Source organism: Heterodontus francisci, chromosome 1 (genome assembly GCF_036365525.1).
Source record: "Heterodontus francisci isolate sHetFra1 chromosome 1, sHetFra1.hap1, whole genome shotgun sequence".
NCBI classification, from domain to species: domain Eukaryota; kingdom Metazoa; phylum Chordata; class Chondrichthyes; order Heterodontiformes; family Heterodontidae; genus Heterodontus; species Heterodontus francisci.
The window spans coordinates 80,206,130-80,230,477 of NC_090371.1; the positions used below are offsets into that span (position 1 = coordinate 80,206,130).

The 24,348-nt window shown below is 44.6% G+C and overlaps 1 long non-coding RNA gene across 2 annotated transcripts in view; it reads right to left on the minus strand.

Annotated features, from left to right (window-relative positions):
* Nucleotides 1-8,546, minus strand: part of LOC137370219 (uncharacterized) — a 30,842-nt gene extending 22,296 nt beyond the window's left edge. Inside the window, exons 1-2 of one of the 2 annotated variants that reach the window (XR_010975117.1) lie at nt 8,416-8,546; nt 5,900-6,103 (exon numbers count right to left, since the gene is read on the minus strand). This is a non-coding gene — a long non-coding RNA (uncharacterized lncRNA). Of the gene's footprint in view, nt 1-5,854; nt 6,104-8,415 lie in introns of both variants that reach the window. The other variant, XR_010975116.1, reaches the window with a different exon arrangement.
* Between the last annotated feature and the right edge of the window lie 15,802 nt (nt 8,547-24,348).

A 24,348-nucleotide genomic window follows, 5' to 3' on the forward strand; every position in this document is an offset into this window, starting at 1 on the left:
TAGATAGCCTCTGAAATATGATTGCTGTGCCTTCATAAAATCTGGATGGCGTGGCTCTAAGACTTCATCTAGTTGGTTGTTGTCCTTTTTCTTTGAATTTCTAAAACCTTTCAGAATGTTGAACAGCACATCCCTGATGCACCTATATGGAAATGAAGGGCAACAATTCGCAAACATTTTGTTCTCTTTCTCTAGTTACTCTCCTATCTCCCTCATGCCTTCCCTGAGCCCATCTTGTCCATGAGATTCACCTCCTGCCCCCTTGATCCTATTCCCTCATAAGTGCTGATGATACAACTTCCCTGCCTGGCCCTCATGCTAATATTGTTATAGCTGTTACCTCCCAAATCCAAGCCATCTTTCTCGGAACTCAATGGGTGGAATTTTATGGGCTGTGCAAGAGCAGATTTGATGGCGTGCAGGGTGATATAATTAGGCAGGAGGTGTTTTTTGGGTTCCCGATGGTGGGATATTTTAGAGAAATTAAGTCGGCGGCGGGTTTACGGCATTCCAGGGTTCCCCCAATATGATGGCTGATTGCAGCTTTGCGTTACTCATTACCCACCACATAGATACAATTCAGTCCTACCTGCCAGATTAAGTGAACGTCAGGAATTATTGCCGTGCCACCCAGTTCACGATTGTTTTACCGTAGTGTGTAGCAGTCGGATTTGTGTAGTTGAGTCTCAGGTCTGTGCTGTTCTCTCTTTAACTCATCAGCAAAACTAACACCAGGGTTGGAATGGATGTTTGCCTCCAGGCTTGGCACCAGCAAGGATGAATCTTTTCAGGGTATGGTGGTGAAAGCATTGGTGGAGGCGCTACATGGATGATCAGAGCAGGGTACTCAGGAAGGGAAGGGTGGGGTTGACCAGGTATGTGGAGGAGCAGGGCAGGGTGGAGTGGAGTATCCAGGGTGTTGAATGGTTGCTGTTGATGCTGAAGCTGCATGTTGTTGGCTGCGGGGGTGGTGGATGGATTATAGCATTACAATGTGAATATATTTGACAAGGGCCTAATGGGAGGGATGAACGCTGTCAACGTCAGGGAGCTTGGGGGAAAATTGAGCGTTCTGGCTAGCAGAGGGAACGGCCACAGTCAATGGGGGCAAATGGATTCTGTAAGGGGGAAAGGTCAAGACTAATGGGTGTGTATTCAACAACTTCATATGGAGGGCAACGGGTCTCGGCAACAATGGTCAGGTCGCTGTAAGGGGGTTCAAGAGTAAGAGTCGTCATGTCTAGAGTAATGAGTGTAGGAAAAGGAGGGAGGATGGCATGAATACATTAATGATTATACTGTGCATGGTAATGGGGGGAGACTCAATGGTTACAGAGGGAAGGGTCACAGTAACATTGAGTGGGTCAAGGGTGATGGATTCAAGCTGGAAGGTTGCAGAAGGAGGTTGGAAGGTGAGGAGACTTGCCCTGAATTCTTTGCGCACCATTTTCTCCAACAATAAAGGAAACCACGTGGATACTCAAAATAGCAAGGAGAGTGGGAGGAGACAAATGACAGTGGGTATGTCTTCTATCTGGCTCCAATTTGAAGGCAGATATAAGGGAGCTGTTCATTGCCTCAATGTTTCAACTCACTGGCAACAAAGGGTTGAATCGCCATGCTCTGCTTATTCATTGTTCAGAAAAGCCACAATGACATGGGTCTCATACACCCAATTTGTCTGGTACCATGGGGAGAAGAAGAAAGGGAGAGACTAAGGAGGGCTCTTTACCTCAACGCCTGATGCCCGAGCGCCAGCAACAGGCAGAACAGCAGGGTGAGGATTATCTGAATGATAACATCCAGGAATGGCCTTATCGAAGACAGGCACTGCCACCTCATCACATCCTCAGGACAAGGACAAATTCCCTACAAATCCCAGAGAGGCAAGACCAGAAACACCTAAGAATGTCATGTGAAATGATCACAGAGATTTGTAGGATCCTGCGGCATGACCTCGGCTTCGGTGGGAATCCCGTGCCATTTGGCCTCAAGGGGTTGAATTTTACCGCCACCCACCCCCCCCCAGCCCCCCCGACACAGGGGTCATGACAGGACGGCCACGGCCCACGACACAGGGAAGGCCTCACCCGATATTAGTAGCGGCTGCGAGGCAGCATGGCGCCCGCCCCCCGCCCCCCCCCCCCGCCACCGCTCAGCGATGGGACATCCATTTAAATATGTTGAGATGTAAATGAATGAATAATTACTCACCTCATCCCGCTGACTGTCCCACTCCGATATTGCGGTCGGTGGCTGGCACTCCTGTGCCATTGGATCACTGACCAGAGATACGATGTACGACACTGGTGGGGAGGGGGAGGAGGTACGTATTTCAGTGTGGGGGGAGGGAGCCGGGTCAAACTTACCTGATTGGTCAAGGGGATGATGGGAAGGGTAAAGGTAAAAGTTTCTGAACTTTGTTGGGGAGGTGGGGGGGACGGTCAGGTAATGAAGGTAAGTATTTTGGGTGGGGGAGAAGGCAGGAATGACTTGTAAGACTATTGGGGGGTGGGAGACGGGCTGGAAGGATTTTTAAAGTTATTTTTAATGCTTCTAAATCTACTGCTTCTTTAAAAATTTAAATTGTCATTTAGGGCTCTAAGCCCTTTCAAAATGGCGCAGGCACTTGTGCAGTGGCGCCGTATGCCGTTGCCAGGGACGGAGCGCCTGCTCCCTCCATGTCATCAGGGGGGCTGAAGATTGCGGCGTCTCCATGGAGCAAATCCCGAGTTTGCTCCCCTCCATCTTTGAAGCTTGCCACCGAGATCAGTGGCGAGCTGGAAAAATTCAGCCCAAGGTGTCTGCTGCGCTCTAGTTTTTTGCTAGCGGGTCCTTCCATATGTGACATATGTGGCATCTTGCAGTCTGTGATCTGCAGGTATATCAAAGAGGTGACCAATGCCCTTTTTCAACGTGCCAATGATTTCATTTACTTACCTGCAGACAAGGACAGCCAGGCAGCAATGTCTGCAGCCTTCGGTAGCATCGCTAGATTCCCTAGAGTGCAAGGGTGATCAACTGTACTCATGTGGCCATTAGAGCTCCCTGGGACCAGCCTGCAGTCTTTGTGAATGACAAAGGCTTCCACTCTTTAAACATTCAACATGTTTGCATCCACAGGAGAGGAATCATGCATGTTTGTGCATGTTTCCCAGGGAGCTTTCATTACTCATACATTTTGAGGAACTCCCAGCTGCCAGCAGTTTTTGAGGGACCAGCTGAAGTGGATGGCTGGATGCTGGGTGACAAAAGTTACCTCCTTTGATGACACCAGTATGTCATGCCCAAAGAACTGCTGAAGAGAGGCACAATGCTGCTCACACATTCACCAGAGACTTTATTAAACACACACTGGCATGCTGAAAATGAGATTCCACTGCCTTGACCGGTCTGGAGGGGCTCTTCAGTATGCGCCACAGAGGGTCTCTCAAATAATCATCGTCTGCTGTGCTTTGCACAACCTTGCAATTCAATACGGCAACATTCTGCAGGCAGAGGAAAAGGGGGAACACCAGTCCTCCTATCATGAGGATGACTATGATAAGGGTGAGGAGGAGGACAACAATGCTGATGATGCAGTCATCGATTTGAGGGCCATGGAGAGATATGCAAGAGACATCAGGGAGAACCTTATTTATGCACGTTTCAGCCAACAATAAGCCACATCATCAAGGAACGTTGGAAGGAGAAACTTAACAATTCCCCACAGAAATTCACTTTTGCCTGAGGTATTGTTCATTGCTGCAATCTTAACCAGGTGTTGCTGCACTTTCATGTAATTGTCATTTGAAATCCTCTATGGGCTAAGACGAATGCGACTACACAACACTGCAAGCAGCATTAAGTTATGACCGCACAAACACAAAAGTAAGGCAATACTGTAGTGGAGAAAATTCATAATCATCAATAGGAAAACAGCTATCATTGAAGACTGAAGGCTCAAATTTCAATGAGAAATGGACACTGGACATTTTCTGAGATGCTTTGCAAACATCAATGCATTCCTGGCATAGGTCTCCAAATAACATCTTTGTTTCCATCTGAAGCCAAGCAAAAAATTCACGAGAGTGGAACAAATTTTAAATGAAATAAATATGTATTGAAAAATATTTACTATTGTCACAATATGTACATCACCTGTGCCACCTTGGTGCTCAAAACTGTTTCAACTTTCTTTTTCTGCCACTATGTCCAGGTGCTCCCCCGACATCAGTTGTGGGACCTTTGCTGTTTGTAGTATATATAAATGATTTGGAGGAAAATGTAGCTGTTCTGATTAGTAAGTCTGCGAACGACACAAAGGTTGGTGGAGTTGCGGATAGTGATGAGGATTGTCAGAGGATACAGCAGGATATAGATCGGTTGGAGACTTGGGCGGAGAAATGGCAGATGGAGTTTAATCCGGACAAATGTGAGGTAATGCATTTTGGAAGATCTAATACAGGTGGGAAGTATACAGTAAATGGCAGAACCCTTAGGAGTATTGACAGGCAGAGAGATCTGGGCGTACAGGTCCACAGTTCACTGAAAATGGCAATGCAGGTGGATAAGGTAGTCAAGAAGGCATACCGCATGCTTGCCTTCATCGGTGCGGGCATAGAGTATAAAAATTGACAAGTCATGCTGCAGCTTTCCAGAACCTTAGTTCGGCCACACTTAGAATGTTGCGTGCAATTCTGGTCGTCACACTACCAGAAGGATGTGGAGGCTTTGGAGAGGGTACAGAAGAGATTTACCAGGATGTTGCCTGGTCTGGAGGGTATTAGCTATGAGGAGAGGTTGGATAAACTCGGATTGTTTTCACTGGAACGACGGAGGTGGAGGGGCGACATGATAGAGGTTTACAAAGTTATGAGTGGCATGAACAGAGTGGATAGTCAGAAGCTTTTTCCCAGGGTGGAAGAGTCAGTTACTAGGGGACATAGGTTTAAGGTGCGAGGGGCAAAGTTTAGAGGGGATGTGCAAGGCAAGTTCTTTACAGAGAGGGTTGGTGAGTGCTTGGGACTTGCTGCCGGGGGAGGTGGTGGAAGCAGGTACGATAGTGACGTTTAAGAGGCATCTTGACAAATACATGAATAGGATGGGAATAGAGGGATACAGACCCCGGAAGTGCAGAAGGTTTTAGTTTAGACAGGCATCTCGATCGGCGCAGGCTTGGAGGGCCGAATGGCCTGTTCCTGTGCTGTACTGTTCTTTGTTGTTTGTGTCCTGAGAGGAAGGCCCTCGGCAACTGGCACATGCTCCACCTGCTTGTCTCCCTGAGGGGAAGGAGCACCCAGAGGGAGGTCCAGGCTCCTTTTCCCTCTTTCGCTTAGACTCTGCTGCATGGACCCCACAGCAACAGCGATGGAGTGCAGGTCATATAGCATTTGGCTCGAATGCTTAACCAGACTCGCCATGGAGCTCGCCAAATTATCAACTGAGGAAGACATACGCTCATATGCCTGGTACATGGCAGATGTCATGACTTGAAGGACTCCTCCATGGCACGCGCAAAGCCATGCATGACCAGGCATCTCTGACATATTTCCCACATGGCTTTGCTGCACAACCAGCAGACTTCTCATAGCAACAAACAGAGGATCATCATGAGGGTGGGGCTGAGCAGGGGCCTGGTCCAACGATGCATTACAACCATTGAATACTTGCATCAATATCATTCATTCTGCAGTGGCTTTTGCACAACACATCCAAGCATATAAACAACACCAATCTTCATCTTTGCACACAGTCGTTTAGTGATAGGCACCAAGGCTGCTCATGCAATCACTGCATTCCTCATGTACCCTCTGCCTTAAGGAGACGGAGCTAAGGAGGAAAACAATGGAGCTGCTCCACCAAGACCACTTACCCTCACTGATCTGAGCAAGTCATTGATGCGCTTATGGTACTGCACCTGTGTTCTGCGTGTCACACTATGGTTCAAGACCTCCTCTGTTACCTCCATCTGCCTTGGTGAGGTGGGAGGGTCTTTGGACTCCATCTGCAGGGAAGAGGACCTCTCGTCATTCCCTGACGGCCAGGTGGAGAACCTGCAGGGAGGCATCACTGAACCGTGGGGCTGGTCTCTGCCTCCGGGTTGGCATCTGACTCACTTTAGCTGCAGGGAAAATAAATCATATCAAGTTGGTGGTGACTTTCAGAAAATAAGGGAGGCAAAAACATTTTGGATTAAGATATCGCTTCAATTCAGGTTAATCAGAAGTTACAGCAACTTCTGGTCCCACTGTCGGGAACGCTGTGGGACTCATAAGATCCGGGCCAATTTTGCATCCTTCCAATCAGGTTTACACCCCTGCCACAGTACCAAAATGGCTCTTATCAAAGTCACAAATGACATCCAACGTGACTATGACAGTGGCAAATTAACCTTCCTCATCCTTCTCAAAATGTCTGCAACGTTTGACACATTTGACTGCACCATCTTCCTCCAAACCTTTCCACCATCTTCCAGCAGAATGGGACTGCACTTCTCTCTTATCTGTCCAGTCGGAGGCAGAGAATCATCTGCAAAGGCTTTTCTTCGCACTCTGGCACCATTACCTATTGTGTCTCAAGAAACTGTCCTTGGTGCTTTCTTTGTTCTCATCTATATGCTGCTCCTTGGCAATATCATCTGAAAACATAGTGTTAGTTTCCACATATACACTGATGACACCCAGCTCGACCTCACCACCACCTCTCTCGAACCCTCCACTCTCTCTAACTTGTCAAACTGCTTGTCCAACATCAGTACTGGATAAGCAGAAATTTCCTCCAACTAAATATTGGGAAGACTGCCCCCGTCACAAATTCCATTCCCTAGCGACTCCATCCCTCTCCCTGACAATTGTCAGAAGCTGAATCAGACTGTTTGCAAATTTGGTGTGATATTTGACCCTGAGATGAACTTCCAATCGCACATCCACACCATCACAAACACTGCCTATTTCCATCCCTATAATATCACCCAATTCTGCCCCTGCCACAGTTCAACTGCTGCTGAAACCTTCACCCATGCCTTTGTTGCCTCTAGATTTGATATTCCAATGCTCTCCTGGTTGGACTCCCATCTTCCACCCTCCATTAACTTAAAGTCATCAAAACCTCTGCTGCCTGTGTTTCAACTCACACCGAATCTCATTCCCCTATCACCACTGTGATTGTTGAACTACATTGGCTCCTGATTAAGCAGTGTCTTGATTTTAAAATTCTCCTCTTGTTTTCAAATTCCTCCATGTCTTCATCCCTTCATATTTTTGTAACCTGCTCCAGTCCTACAACCCTCTGAGATATCTCCTCCAATTCTGGTCTCTTGCGCAGTTCCAATTTTAATTGCTCCACCATTGACAGCTGTGCCTTCAGCTGCTGAGGACCTAAACTTTGGAATAATCTCCTTAAACCTCTCTGCCTCACTTTCTTCCTTTAAGACACTCCATAAAACCAACCTCTTTGACCAACAGGGGAATTTTATGCTGGGATGAGGGTCTTGATGTCAGGGGAAGCCAACGCCAAGATCCCCGCTTCGCCTCTTTTCCAACGGCCCGTTGAATTTAGTGTCAATCAAGCACTTAACTGGACAGCGGCAGGCCTTCCATAGGATTTAGGACCTGGTTGCCGGAAGTCCCGGCCTTGCAGAGCTGCCAGCCAATCAGAGGCTGGCAGCTGAAGCGCACCACAGAGGCAGTGGCTGCTGCTGTAGCTGCAGCGACCTGACACCGAGGAGCGGTGCAGGAACCAGGCTTAAGGTAGGTCAGGGCGGGAGGGATCTCGCAGGGTGGGGGTCGCAGGGTGGTGAGGGGGTTCGGCAGCAAGGGAAGGGGTGGCCCTCGTTCAGGTACTTAGTGCCTTTGAACAAGGGACCTGCCCCCTCCCTCAGAGCCGGGAAGCAGCCCGCACAGTTTTTGTGCCACAGGAGAAAACATAGGATGTCACCTTAATCTTTTAGTCCTCTGCCTTAATCTCCTATTGAGCTCAGTATCAAATTATGTTTGATAACTTTACTGTGAAGCACCTTGAGATCTTTTTCTATGTTAAATGTGCTAGATAAATGCAAATTGTCATTTCATTCTTATTCCAAAGCTATCTGGTAAGTTTTAGACAAAATTTGCATTTCCAAGTATCCCTGTTTGGGAACTTCACAATGATTTCTTGAATACATGCAGATCTTACTTTACTTTCATCTAAAGTCATTGAAAAGGTAACAATGTAGGAAAAGGAAAATGTTTTATGGTAAGTGTACATGGTTGAATTTCAATAGCTGCAATAGTTTAATAACGGTACTCAACAGTGCTCCAGTGATACTGATGTAGTACTGTGTTACTTCATCCAGATAGATTGCAATAGATTTAAGTAGTTCAGGACTGGAATAGAGTCAGTTTAGGCAAGAAGTCACAGTAAGCTAAAGGCGAATGATAAAGGAAATTGCATTACCTTATCCAGACCAGCCACATTGAAAGTAGTTGACAGGAACTTGCTTTTAAGTCAGATAGAATCATTGAATTTGGCACTGTCCTGTGAAAATGTTTGTATGGCGCTCATAAAGTGATAGCTTCCATACTTTCTTGATGAGCCGAAATGAAAGTGAAATGATGTGCGACACAAGTAAAAAAAAAGCATTGCAAATATACAGCAGGCGAGCCAATATCTGCAAGAAAAATCAACAGTCTGTGATGCTCTGACAGTGCATCCCTTCATCAGAAATGAAAACAGCATTACATATATACATTTTGTCCAAAAACTAATCATCCAATGCAATATAAAACTGCAGAAAAGAAGATACAAATTACATTTATTTGATTCAATAGGGGAAAATATAGTTCTGGTCGAATGGAATAATAATCAGTAGAGCAGCATGTCCCATAGGAACATAAGATCAGGAGTAGGCCATTCAGCCCATCGAGCCTGCTCCGCCATTCAATACGATCATGGCTGATCATCCACTTCAATGCATTTTTCCCACACTATCCCCATATCCCCTTATGTCATTGATATTTAGAAATTTGTCAATCTCTGCATTAAACATATTCAATTACTGAGCTTCCACAGCCCTCTGGGATAGAGAATTCCAAAGATTCACAACCCTCTGAATAAAGAAATTTCTCTTCATCTCTGTCCTAAGTGGCTTCCCCCTTATTTTGAAATTGTGTCTCCAGTTCTAGACTCCCCAACCAGGGAAAACATCTTAGCTGCATCTACCCTGTCTATCCCTTTAAGTATTTTGTAGGTTCCACTGACAACTTTCTGATCTAAATAACTCAGATATCAATCTAATGAAACAGTACATGAAAAGGAAAAATACAAACATATGAATTAGGAGCAGGAGTAGGACACTCGGCCCCTCGAGCCTGCTCCGCCATTCAATAAGATCATGGCTGATCTGATTGTAACCTCAACTCCACATTCCTGCCTGTAACGCTATATGTGGAAAGATATGTGGAAGTGGTACTAATTCTCAGCTTATCAGTGAATAGGGCCATACTTTTGAGATCATGCAGAGCTTGCAACTGAATGGCATGCACAACATCCTTGCATTTCCCTCTGAAGTAAATGATAAATAGATTTTTAGTTCTGTTGGTCTCAGTGCTGGAAACAAGAGTGGGAGTGAAGCATTGCTTTCTCCCCTATTAGTATCAGCATGTGACTAGACATGTCAGTAATAAAAGTTGCCCATTTCAAAGCTGTCCCAACAATTATTAAGGATGAGTTCTGACGGCAAACTGGCAATGTTCAAAATCTAAAATGGAAGCATGAATGCTGAAAATGAAGAACTGCTCAAATTACGAACCTTTCTCTTTCAAATGCTGATCAATCTGCAGTGTGTATATTAGAAACATCATACTCTAAAACATAATCAAACGCTATTAAAATGGACACTTTTCCTAACATTTTAAGCATTTCCAAAACATTCAAAGAATACTCTTTCCCATATCTCATGCCTTTCTCAAGTAAAACACAGGAGCAGATTTTCCTTCTTTGCACTGAGCACACACAGGACAATAAGAGGGCAGGATCACATGTAAGTAATAGATCCAGCTTCATTTTCTGACCATTTAAATGAATTGCCCCCAACCTCGGACTGCCTACGGTTTAACTGATTTTATTTAGAGATACAGCACTGAAACAGGCCCTTCAGCCCACCGAGTCTGTGCTGACCATCAACCACCCATTTATACTAATCCTACATTAATCCCATTACCCTCTCACATCCCCACCTTCCCTCAATTCCCCTACCACCTACCTATACTAGAGGCAATTTATAATGGCCAATTTACCTATCAACCTGCAAGTCTTTGGCTGTGGGAGGAAACCGGAGCACCTGGTGAAAACCCACACGGTCACAGGGAGAACTTGCAAACTCCACACAGGCAGTACCCAGAATTGAACCCGGGTTGCTGGAGCTGTGAGGCTGCGGTGCTGACCACTGCACCACTGTGCCGCCCAAATCATAAAATGGGAAACCAGTGCAACATACATTGTAATCTGAAATTCTTCCTGCAGACAAAGCTTACATCCTTCGTTCGATAACTGACTAGTGCTTGGTAACTAGAAATCCAGGCATTCCCGAGAACACAGAATTCTGAAGGAGTAGTGACTGGACTGTCAGAATTTGGAGAGAAACTCAGATCCGCCAGGTTGCCAACCCACTAAAATTGCCCAAGAAATCCTGATCCAGGGCTTAAGGGAGCAGAATCTTCTTCTGCTCACTTTACTCTCGTGGAGCCAGTACTTTGGTGGTCTATCTGGGGAGGGGAACATTCCAAGGCTACTCTGCCACAAGGGCCCCAGCAAGCTTACTATGATCTATGTCAATTTAGAGAACCTGTAGGTCCTGCTTTGGTCCTAGTGAAGATCCCAAAAGTGTTCAGACTAAGGTTAATCGGTGGGCCAGCCATTTGAGAGTTTTTTTTTAAGTTCTCTCCCTTTGCTTTGGTGCTATCAAGACCTTTGAGTTCCCTTCAAAGGCTCCACTCCCAAGTTTCATTTCCTGTCTGGCTCAGGCCTTTCTCTTGCAACCCACTGCTCCTATTATTTCAATGACCCCTTACCCAGGATTTGGGACAGAAACTCTGGTAGCTCTAGTGGCTGGTAGGAGTCCTGCAGTGCTACACTTCCACTGGCTAAATGGTCCTGTGGAACCTCTTCATTGCATAGATACTCATAGACCATAAGCATTTTGACAAACAGAAAAAATACATTTGGCTCAACAAGGCTTAATATATACAAATATTCTGAGAGTAAATCAGTCTTAGTATCATGCTTACTCATGAATGCCTGAATGGAAAATCAACCAAAGGTAAAAAAATCTGTGTAAATAAGGTATTTGGAGAAAAAAAGTCACACTGAAAATGTGTATAGATACAATAATGAAGGTTTAAACTTCCAATTTCCAAGAATAAAAAGTCAGCCAAGAAGCATTTTTTGCAAACATTGTACAATGAACAAACTTTTTTTTGTTGGGATGACCACTTTATGAACGGTTGGCTCGATGCATGATGTTAATCTGCAAAAATATTTCTATTTCATTTTTATGAAACCAGAATATTAAAGCAGCTTGAATGAGTGAAAAAACTTCAAATATCTACAAGTCATTCATAGACAATGGCTGGGATTTTGCTGGCCCCGGAATGGGGGGCTAGGAGGTGCAGAGGCCAGAAAAATGCCGGCGAGCCATGTTGGGAGGACTCCCGACTTAGTCCCGCCATCAATCCCGCCATCAGTCCATTTTCCTGGTGCAAGAAATGGCAGCAGCTCGGCCACCGGCCAACTGGAAGTGGGTGGCCAATTTACATAATTAAAGGGCCAATTGATGGCCAAGTGGCCTCTTTCTGTGCCTTAAACTTTCTATGATTCTATGATTTTCCTGGGCTGCTGGCATTTTGCCAACGGCAGAGTGGCCCCTGACTGCATAGGGAGGCAGTTAGTTGCGCCTTCCAGTGGCTTCCCGGGAAGGGCCTTGGCTTCCGGAGGCTCCATGGCCCAAGGAGAAGGCCGCCGGTGGCAATGGTCGCCCCCAGCCCCAACACAGCCACTGGAGGGGTGACCTCTCAGATTGCCAGGGTCTGCCTGCCTGGCCCCCACACAGCAAAATAATTTCTTGCCTTCTCTTTTGAGGGTGCCTCAAAATGGAGGTGCCCTCTCATTCCTCTTGCATCCTCAGCAGCGGCCACCTGCATTGGCGGCACTGCCAAGGCTGTGGAGCTGCCAGCACTCTGATTGGACCAGCAACATAGAGAGGCAGCCCACCGTCCCTAATTGGACAGCGGGCCAGGTGGCGGCCTCTTAATTGGCTGCCGCTGGGAAAATTGCCAATGTGGTCCCACTTACCACCCACATGCGTCAGGATGTAACTTGTACCAATATTTGTGATGTAACCCAGAAGGCCTGCTCTAAAGTCATTTCTGTCACATTTGTCCTCAGAATTTTAGTGATTTGTTTTATGAATAGGTATTTTTGTTATAATTCCAATATCTAAAAGTGCAAACCAAGAGATTTTGAAATTTTGTAATTCAGTAATGCAAATATTTGTGGTCCTATTAGAACAGTATTTTATCATCAATCAGCTCATTAAATAATAAAGAATGCACATAAGCTTTCTGCATGAATCTGTAAATTTATTAAATTGCCTCCTTTTTCACATTAAATACTTAATCACTGTCCTCTTTTTAAACTTTGCTTTTGACGTTTAAAATCTTGGCTTCACTCAATTGTAGTTACACCAGTCCCAGACTGACGCCAGTCCAGCTGTAGTCATACTGTGATTCTTGCACCACTGTCAAACTGCTTCTGAATGATACTAAATGTTAGCAATTGTACTATAAGAATCATAGCACTTTGTTTAGGCTTGTTTTTGCTTGCTGGAGCAATAGGTCATTAAGCAAAATGAAGTTGAATAATAGTTTAATTACTTTGTCATGAAGCCAATTGGTGCTAAGGGGCATCGTGTATAGTATTACACACATTTTTGATTTTGTTCTGTTTCTTCAGAAGAGTATAGAAATTGTTTTAGTAGCTGAAAAGTTGTTTCCTTTATTTGCTTGAAATGGTCAGAAGGACTGGCATAACGCTGGCAAGCTGAAGCTATTGAATATGGAGTAATGTTCCAAGAATAATGAAATGAAGCATAAGAAACACAGGAATATAAGAAATAGGAGCAGGAATAGACCATACAGTCCCTCGAGCCTGCTCCACCATTCAATACGATCATGGACGATCTTCTGCCTCAACTCCACTTTCTTGCCGGTTTCCCATATCCCTTGGTTTGCTGAGAGACCAGAAATCTGTCTGTCTCAGCCTTGAATATACTCAACGATGGAACATCCACAGCCATCTGGGGTAGAGAATTCCAAAGATCCCAAAGAGTGAAGAAGTTTCTCCTCATTTCAGTTGTAAATGATAGACCTCTTATCCTATTCTAGATTCTCCAGCTGGGGAAAACATTTTTCAGTGCCTACCCTGTCAAGCCGCTCCAGAATCATGTAGGTTTCAATGAGATCACCTCTCACTCCTCCAAACTCCAGAGAGTATAGGCCCAACTTATTCAGCCTGTCATCATAGGACAACCCTCTCATCCCTGGAATCAATCTAGTGAACCTTTGCTGTACCACCTCCAAGGCAAGTATATCCTTCCTTAAATATGGAAACCAAAGCTGTGCACAGTACTCCAAGTGTGGTCTCACCAAAGCCCTGTAGAATTGCAGAAAAACTTCCTTAATCTTGTACTCCAATCCCCTTGCAATAAAAGCCAACATGCCATTTGCCTTTCTAATTGCTAACTTCCTGTGTTTCTTGTACAAGTACACCCCAGTCTCTGAACAACAGCATTTAAAAGTGCCACACCTTTTAAAACTTCTGCTTTCTATTCTTAATACCTAAGTGGATAGCCTTATACTTCCCCACATTATACTCCATCTGCCACTTTGTTGCATTCTCTGAACCTGTCTCTTTCTCTTCGCAGCATCTTTGTGTCCTCCGCACAACTTAAATCCCCACCTAAAACAAAGAACAAAGAACAAAGATAATTACAGCACAGGAACAGGCCCTTCGGCCCTCCAAGCCTGCGCCGATCCAGATCCTCTCTCTAAACATGTCGCCTATTTTCTAAGGTTCTGTATCTCTTTTCTTCCTGCCCATTCATGTATCTGTCTAGATACATCTTAAAAGACTCCATCGTGCCCGCATCTACCACCTCCGCTGGCAATGCGTTCCAGGTGCCCACCACCCTCTGCGTAAAGAACTTTCCACGCATATCCCCCCTAAACTTTTCACCTAGTTTTGTATTATCAGCAAGCATAGATACTCCACTCTCGGTCTCTTCGTCTAAGTCATTGATACAGATTGTAAATAGCTGAAGCCCCAGCACTGATCCTTGTGGCACTCCACTAGTTACAGCTCGCCAACTTGAAAATGCCCCGTTTATCCCTACTCTTTGCTTCCTGCCTGTTAACCGATCCTTATCCTGCATATTAATCTTTTGTGTGGCCACTTATCGAATATGTTTTGGAAATCCAAGTATACTACAGTACTGGTTCCCTTTTATCCACCCTACTAGTTACATCCTCAAAATCTCTCATAGATTTGTCAAAAACGCTTGCCCTTCTGTAAAACCATGTTGACTTTGTCTGATCATACTATGATTTTCGAAGTGCATTGTTAAAACTTCTTTAATAATAGACTCCAGCATTTGCCCGATGACTGCTGTCTGGCTAATTGGCCCATAGTTCCCTGTTTCTTCTCCCTCCTTTCTTGAATAGTGGTGTTACATTTATTAATCTTCAATCCACTGGGATTGTTCTAGAATCGAGGGAATTTTGGAAAATCATAACCAACGCATCTACTATCTCTGCAACGATGTCTTTTGGCACCCTAGGATGTCGGCAATCAGGTCATGGGAATTTATCAGCTTTTAGTCCCTTAAGTTTCTCAAACACTTTTTCTCTGCTGATAATAATTACTTTATGCTCCTCACACGTATTAGCCCCTTGTTTGCCCTCTACGTCTAGTCTGTAATTTGTGTTCTTTTTATTCGTTTCTGGGATGTGGACGTCACTGGCTAGGCCAGCATTTATTGCCCATCCTAATTGACTTTGAGAAGGTGGTAGAGGTCGCGAGTTTGGAAGGTGCTGTCTAAGGAGTCTTGGTGAGTTGCTGCAGGGCATCTTGTAGATGGTACACACAGCTGCCACTGTGCATCAGTAGTGAGTAGGTTGAATGCTGAAGGTGGTGAATGGGGTGGCAATCAATTGGGCTGTTCTGTCTTGGATGGTATCGAGCTTCTTGAGTTTTCTTGGAGCTGCACCCATCCAGGCAAGTGGAGAATATTCCATCACACTCCTGACTTGTGCCTTGTAGATAGTAGACAGGCACTGGGGAGTCAGGAGGTGAGTTACTCGCCACACAATTCCCAGCCTCTGAACATCTCTTGTAACCACAGTACTAATATGGCTGGTCCAGTTCAGTTCCTGGTCAATGGTAACTGCCAGGTTGTTGATGGTGGGGGATTCAGCAATGGTAATGCCGTTGAAGGTCAAGGGGAGATGATTAGATTCTCTCTTGTTTGAGATGGTCATTGCCTGGCACTTGTGTTGTGTAAATGTTACTTGCCACTTATCAGCCCAAGTTTGAATGTTGTCCAGGTTTTGCTACATCTGGACACGGGCTTCTTCAGTATCTGAGGAGTCGCGAATGGTGCTGAACATTGTGCAATCATCCGCAAACATTACCCAGTTCTGACCTTATGATGGAGGGAACGTCATAGATGAAGCAACTACAGATGGTTGGGCCGAGGACACTACCCTGAGGAACTCCTGCAGTGATGTCCTGGGACTGAAATGATTGACCCCCCAACAACCAGAACCATTTTCCTTTGTACTAGTATGACCATACGACCACACGAATTAGTAGCAGAATTAAGCCATTTAGCCTGTCGAGCCTGCTCCGCCATTTAATAAGATCATGGCTGATCTGTTTCTGTCTCGAATTCCACACTCCCATCTACCCCCTATAATTTTTGATTCCCTTGCCTAACAAGAATCTATCTATCTCCGCCTTAAAAGTATTCAATAGCCCACCTCCACCACCTTGTGAGACAGAGAATTCCAAAGTCGCACAACCCGCTGAGAGAAAAAATTTCTCCTTGCCTCTGTCCTAAAAGGGTAACCCCTAATTTTCAAATAGTGCCCCCTAGTTCTGGACTCACTCACAAGAGGAAACATCCCCTCCACATCCACCCTGTCAAGGCCATTCAGGATCTTATTTACTTCAATCAGGTCTCCCCTCACTCTTCTGAACTCCAGTGAAAACAAGCCCAGTTTGTCCAACCTTTCCTCATAAGACAACCCGCTCATTCCAGGTATCAATCCAGTAAACCTCCCCTGAACCACCGCCAACACATTCACATCCTTCCTTAAATAAGGAGACCAAAACTGAATGCAGTATTCGAGATGTGCTGTCACCAATGCCCTGTATAACCAAAGCATAACATCCTTACTTTTATTTTCAATTCCTCTCGTAATAAAGGATAACATTCCATTAGCCTTCTTTATGACTTTCTGTACCTGCATGACTCCAACCAGCAGAGAGTTTTCCCCTAATTCCCATTGACTTCAGTTTTGCTAGGGTTCCTTGATGTCATGCTCAGTCAAATGCTGCCTTGATGTCAAGGGCAGTCAATCCTCACCTCTGGAGTTCAGCTCTTTTATCCATGTTTGGACCAAGGCTGTCATGAAGTCAGGAGTGGCCCTGGTCGAACCCAAACTGAGCATCAGTGAGCAGGTTATCGCTGAGCAAGTGCCTCTTGATAGCACTGTCAATGACCCCTTTCATGACTTTACTGATGATCGGAAGTAGACTGAGAGGGCAGTAATTGGCCGGGTTGGATTTGTCCTGCTTTTTGTATACAGGACATACTTGGGCAATTTTACACATTGCTGGGTAGATGCCAGTGTTGTAGCTGTACTGGAACAGCTTGGCTAGAGGTGCGTGGCAAGTTCTGGAGCACAAGTCTTACAGTTCTATTGCCGGAATGTTGTCAGGGCCCATAGCTTTTGCAGGATCCAGTGCCTTCAGTTGTTTCTTCATATCACATGGAATGAATCAGATTGGCTGAAGACTGGCATCTGTGATTCTGGGGACATCAGGAGGAGGCTGGGATGGATCATCCACTCAGCATTTGCATCCATCTTCAGCCAGAGGTGCTGAGTGGATGATCCATCCCAGCCTCCTCCTGATGTCCCCAGAATCACAGATGCCAGTCTTCAGCCAATATGATTCATTCTGCACTGATATCCTAACAGCACTGTGGGTGTAGCTACCAGACATGGACTCCAGTGGTTCAAGAAGGCAGCTCACCTTCTCAAGGGCAATTAGGGATGGGCAATAAATGCTGTCCTAGCTAGCAATGTCCACATCCTATGAACAAATAAAAAAAAACTGATGTGTTGGGCTTCCCCATCATTGAGGATGGGGATATTTGTGGTGCCTCCTCCTCCTGTTAGTTGTTTAATTGTCCACCACCATTCATGACTGGATCTGGCAGAACTGCAGAGCTTAGATCTGATCCGTTGGTTGTGGGATTGCTTAGCCCTCTCTATCACATGCTGTTTCCACTGTTTGGCATGCCAATCCTGTGTTGTAGCTTTACCAGGCTGACATCTCATTTTTAGGTATGCCTGGTGCTGCTCCTGGCATGCCCTCGTGCACTCTTTATTGAACTAGGGTTGGTCCCCCGGCTTGATGGTAATGGTAGAGTGGGAGATATGCTGGGCCGTGTGGTTACAGATTGTGGTTGAATACAATTCTGCTGCTGCTGATGGCCCGCAGCGCCTCATGGATACCCAGCCTTGAGTTGCTAGATCTCTTCGAAATCTATCCCATTTAGCACGGTGGTAGTGCCACACAACACAATGGTGGGTATCCTCAATGTGAAGATGGGACTTTATCTCCACAAGACTGTGCAGTGGTCACTCCTACCAATACTGTCATGGACAGATACATCTGCGACAGGTAGATTGGTGAGGATAAGGTCATGTAGTGAAGACTTCTGCTGTGAAGACAGACACAAAACATTTGTTCAATGTGTCTACCTTTCCTTATTCCCCATGACAATTTCTCCTGTCTCTCCTCTAAGTGACCAACATTTACTTTAGCTATGCTCCCTCTTTTTATATACTCGTAAAAGCTCTTACATGCTGTTTTTATAGTCCTGGATAGTTTACTCTCACAACATTTTTTCCCCTTTTTATCAACTTTTTGACTGTCCTATGTTGGTTTCTAAAAGTCTGCCAATTCTCAACTTACTGCTATTCTTTGCAACATTATAAGTCTCTTCTTTTAATCGGAAATTTTATATATTTATATATATTTTTCTTTATATATGCCCCACTGTCTACCCAATCAACCATAGGCAGCTCTCTCCTCAAACCTCTGTAACTGGCTTTGTTTAAATTTAAGATTCTTGTTTTGGACTCGAGTATATTGCTCAAACTTAATACAAAATTCAATTGTATTATGATTACTTTTTCCAAGAGGATCTTTTACTATGAGATCTCTGATGTCATGCTCACGCATGGAGAAGTTGTGAACTATATAATGAACTTATGAAACAAACCAAACAGACTTGATGCCGTGAAAGTGGCCAGGATTCAAACTGATCAATCAATGCGCGAGTGAAGTGGCAGTGCGTTCTGGAACAATTGGAGCGGAATCAATGTCGGTTTTAATTCAGATATTAGTTCAAAAATGAAAATTCCATCTATTCCACCAAAGAGGAAGGACCCTGCCTAAGATCACCATCTAAAAACTACATGTAAGCAGAGACTGGAGTTTGCCTTGAACTCCGTACCTGAGAAATTAAACTAGATTTTAGCCATTGAACTGTGACTGAGATATAACAAGAGAAGTCTGCAACAATGCATCTGCCCTCCTGAACCATCCACGTTTCCTTTCTCTTAAGCAAGTTTTACATCAAACTCTCATTAAAACCATCAGACCTAAACGCATGTTATCTTTTAATCTCTATCTTTTCTTGTGTGTATGTATCTGTATGCATATGCGAGTGAGTGAAGTTGCATTTTTTTGGGTGTTGTATAATACATTTATCTTTATTTTAAACATACGAGAAAACTTGTCATTTGTCTGTTTGTTGACCATTAAAACGCTCAGGGGTTAGAACACTTTTTTAAAACATGGAAAACCATCACTATCATCTCCCACCTGTCTGTAACACGAATTAAACCTGCCACATTGCCCAGTACTAGATCTTAAATAGCTTTATCCCTAATCAGTTCCACAATGTATTGTTTCAGGGAAACTGTTCAAAACTCTCCCAACAAACTCATCTCCCAGACGACCTTTGTCAATTTGATTTGTCTAGTCTATATGAGGACTAAAATCCTCCATAATTATTACATTGCCTTTGTTACGAGTTCCAATTATTTCTTGCTTAATGTTCTGTCCAATGATATAACTAATGTTAGGGGGCCTGTAAACTATTCCCACCAGCATTTTCTGACCCTTGTTATTCCGAATCTCCACCCATAATGATGCTACTTCCTGATCTTTTGAGCCAAGATATTTCTTATTACTGTCCTTATTTTGGCCTTTATTATCAGAGCTAATTCCCCTCTTTTTCCATTCTGCCTATCTTTTCAAAATGTGAAGTACTCTGGAATATTTCGTTCCAAGCTTGGTCACCTTGCAACCATATCTCTATAATGACAATTATATTGAACATATTTATCTCTATTTGTGCCGCTCTTTCACATGTTTTATTACGAATGCTTTGTGCATTCAGATAAAGAGCCTTTAATTTTTAACGTTACCTTGTGACAATAACATGATCCTTTAAACAGGATTGGGATTGGCCGCAATGCCTACATTGTTGAACAGCTTGCTCACCTAAACTGTCTGTGGTCACAATTAATGATTACCAAATGGATGAGGTGGAAGGGATGGTGTGCCAATGGAACTGCACCTCAAGAAGAGGAGAGAAGAGAAGAGAAGAAAATATTATGATACAAGACCTGAGTACACAATAAAATTAGCAAAGCTGAACATTTATATGATGGGTTCTATTACAAAATACATTTTACTAATTATTTCAGGAACAAAATGGCAAAATTCCTCATTGAAAAATAACTAGTTACTTTTATCTTGTATGTTTGTTTTTCATTTCTATTGTGATAATCAACTTTTAATCCAACAACATAGAATGAAATCCAAACAAGTCTCCTGCATCTTACCTGTTCGGTTTAGTTTACATCTTTTTACAAAGTAACACATTTGCTCAGAGGCTATTTTTTACTCCCACATATTTGAAATATGAACCCACAAAGCAAAAATTATAAAAATATAAATGCAGTCTATATGGACAACTGAAATAACATATGTTGCATATATTATGTGCAGATCTCAAAAGATTAAAAAGAATGGTCATTCAAAATATTTCATAATTCCAATCAGTCTGCACATAAGTTTCAGTAAGAATGTGAAATTGTGTTTTGAATATTAAGCAACCCAGGTTCAGAAAACTGCAGCTACGCATCAGATGGAACACAAGACTCTGCTTAAGAATTCCTCATGGACTTACAAGTTGCAGTATCAATAATTTCTGGATGGTAAAACAGTTTTTGTACAGACTTGCATACCAGTCCTAACAGTGATAATCTGACAGACCCTGTCTAACAGAGAAACTTTTTATCCAAAGAATGAACTTTTCCACAATATAGTCTACATGGTAGCTGACACTCAGATGCAATGTTAACTGTTACACAGGAAATTTTCATCTATCCTGCACCTTGTCTTTAGCAATTGATGTTTGCTGATATAATGTGGATGGCACAAGGAACACATATTTATAAAATTCTTTCAAAGCTCAGCTCTCTTTGATGATGGCTGCTTTTCAGCCTGGAGGATGGTATTCCCCAAGGGTGAGTGCTGATCTATAGAAATGACTTGGATCTTGGAGTACAGAGTAGAATCTCAAAATTTGCTGATGACACCAAACTTGGAGATGCAGCAAACATGGGGATGATAGGAACTGCCTGCAACAGGACATAGATAGGCTAGTAAAATGGACAGAGAGGTGACAAATGGCATTTAATACTGATAAGTGTGAGGTGATGCATTTTGGCAGAAGGAATAGGGAGAGGCAATATATACAGAATGGCACAGTTCTAAAGATTGTGCAGAAACAGATGGACCTGGGGACCTGAGCTTGCATGTGGCAACGCAAGATGCTGCGCTAGATGGGGAGAGCGTCACCACCCAGTCAATAGGTGAGATGCATGGCTCCATGTCAGTGAGATGCGGCCGTTTGTGTTTGCAGACCCCATCAGGTCCCTGGAGAGCAGACGTATGGAGGAGGCAACTGTGGGCCACCACCACGTGCCAAAGGGCTACCACCAGCTGTTGTGCTAGTCTTTGTGGAGAGACTAACAGTATTCCTTCTTGCAGGAGAAACAGGCATGCAATAATAAAGATAGGATCTTCTGGAGGAGGGGTGCAGGGGCTTCTGTTCTGGTGAAGGGGTTTGTGGTCCTCTGCTGTGGTGGAGGAGTGCAGGGGTCCTCTCTTCTGGTGGAGGCCTCCCAGATCCTCGTACTCTGGCCCCGCTGGGTCGCAGGACGGCTGAGCGATTGCCATTGGCAAGACAGGAGTGTCAATGTAAGAGAGTGAATGAACGAATGCAGGGCCACAGGGGTGCATCTGGATGACACATGAGGTATAGTGCTCATGTGGTCACACCTGGACACATGGAGCTCCACATCTGGCATGGTTGGGATGAGGAGATGTGACGACCCTAATCCCTTAATATTTGTGTTCTCTCATGCAGGTCTCAGTAATCCGGAAGGATGTACAACTGCAGAGCGCAAGGGCCATCCATCCCCCTCTGAATAGGAGGGATTCTCAGAGTGTGCACTGTCACATCATTCCTTCACACCCTGCACCAGTGCTACACTCTCATGTTGGTGGGTACGCATTTGGGATTAGATTCAGGGCCACAAGCAGGTGAGCACATCATAGATGTGCCTGAGCAGCTGATGGAGGCCACTGACAGTCGGAGAACTACTGGAGTCCCAGGCTGATGAAGTGCCTCTGGAGTTGTTGGCAACACGGCGCCTGCTGGAGCTGCAGCGAGAGGTAGGGAAACATCTGGCGGAGCTGCCAGAGGCAATGCACACCCATGCACGGATGATGGAGGGGTTTATCCAGGCTATGGGTCTTGTGATAGTGTATTTGTCAGTATGTTAAATAATAAAATGTAAATATATATTTATGCCAATATGCATGTCATCGCAGGGTGATAAAATATCACATGATTCAATTCTCTTGCACAGTCAGCTATCATGTGTAAGCTGAAGCAACAACATGTCTCCATATCATGCAGGCCCCCCCACCTGCCAAGAATGAGACATATTAATTTTGCCACATGGACATTGAAGAAGAGAAGGTCTGATACAAGGAATTACCAGGCCCCTGGCCGGAAGGAAGTTTTTTGCATAGTAACAGACACTGCTTGGAACAAAGGACCAGTCCCTACACCCGATACACAGAACAGACATGGTCAGACCAGTTTAGTCACATGACTGACTGGCTGTGGCAGAGTTTGAACTGAAAATTTTAAATTGGAGAAACACGTTTGAAGACAGAAAGCTCTTGGCTCCTGGACTGAAGCAGACCTCCTCTCCTCCTGTCTGCTCCCATTTCTTTCTCATCAGCTTCACTATCAATTGAAGACACATGAACCCCAAGAGAGAAAGGTTTAAGAAGAATATTGGGCCCCAACAAAAAGCATGGAAGCATTGAAACATAGGAAATAGGAGCAGGAGTAGGCCATTCGGCCCTTCGAGCCTGCTCCGCCATTCATTATGATCATGGCTGATGATCCAACTCAGTAGCCTGTTCCGGCTTTCGCCCCATACCCTTTGATCCCTTCAGACCCAAGAGCTGTATCTAACTCCTTCTTGAAAACATACAATATTTTGGCCTCAACTGCTTTCTACGGCAACGAATTCCACAGGCTCACCACTCTCTGGGTGAAGAAATTTCTCCTTATCTCAGTCCTGAAAGGTTTACCCCATATCCTGAGACTATGATCCCTGGTTCTAGACTCCCCCACCCTCGGGAACATCCTTCCTGCATCTACCCTGTAAAGTCCTTTATAGGTTTCTATGAGATCCCCCCTCACTCTTCTGAACTCCAGCGGATATAATCCTAACCAACTCAATCTTTCCTCGTATGTCAGTCCCGCCATCCCAGGAATCAGTCTGGTAAACCTTTGCTGCACTTCCTCTATAACAAGAACATCCTTCCTCAGATAAAGAGACCAAAACAGCGCACAATATTCCAGGTGTGGCCTCACCAAGGCCTTGTATAATTGCAGCAAGACATCCCTGCTCCTGTACTCAAATCCTCTTGCTATGAAGGCCAACATACCATTTGCCTTTTTAACCGCCTGTTGCACCTGCATGCTTACCTTCAGCGATTGGTGTACGAGAACACCCAGGTCTCGTTGCATATTCCCCTCTCTGTATCTAGCCGTTCAGATAATAATCTGCCTTCCTGTTTTTGCTACCAAAGTGAATAACCTCACATTTATCCACATTATACTGCATCTGCCATCTATTTGCCCACTCACTCAACTTGTCCAAATCACCCTGAAGCCTCTCTACATCCTCCTCACAACTCACCCTCCCACCCAGTTTTGTGTCATCTGCAAATGTGGAGATATTACATTTAGTTCCCTCATCTAAATCATTAATGTATACTGTGAATAGCTGGGGTCCTGGCACCGATCCCTGCTGTACCCCACTAGTCACTGCCTGCCATTCTTGAAAGACCCGTTTATTCCTACTCTTTGTTTCCTGTCGGCCAACCAATTTTCTATCCATCGTAATACACTACCCCCAATCCCATACGCTTTAATTTTACACACTAACCTCTTATGTGGGACTTTGTAGAAAGCCTTCTGAAAGTCCAAATAAACCACATCCACTGGCTCCCCTATAGAATCTTGGAAGATGACCACCAATGTATCCACTAGGGCGGCACAGTGGCGCAGTGGTTAGCACCGCAGCCTCACAGCTCCAGGGACCCGGGTTCGATTCCGGGTACTGCCTGTGTGGAGTTTGCAAGTTCTCCCTGTGTCTGCGTGGATTTTCTCCGGGTGCTCCGGTTTCCTCCCACAAGCCAAAAGACTTGCAGGTTGATAGGTAAATTGGCTGTTATAAATTGTCACTAATATAGGTAGGTGGTAGGGAAATATAGGGACAGGTGGGGATATTTGGTAGGAATATGGGATTAGTGCAGGATTAGTATAAATGGGTGGTTGATGTTCGGCACAGACTCGGTGGGCCGAAGGGCCTG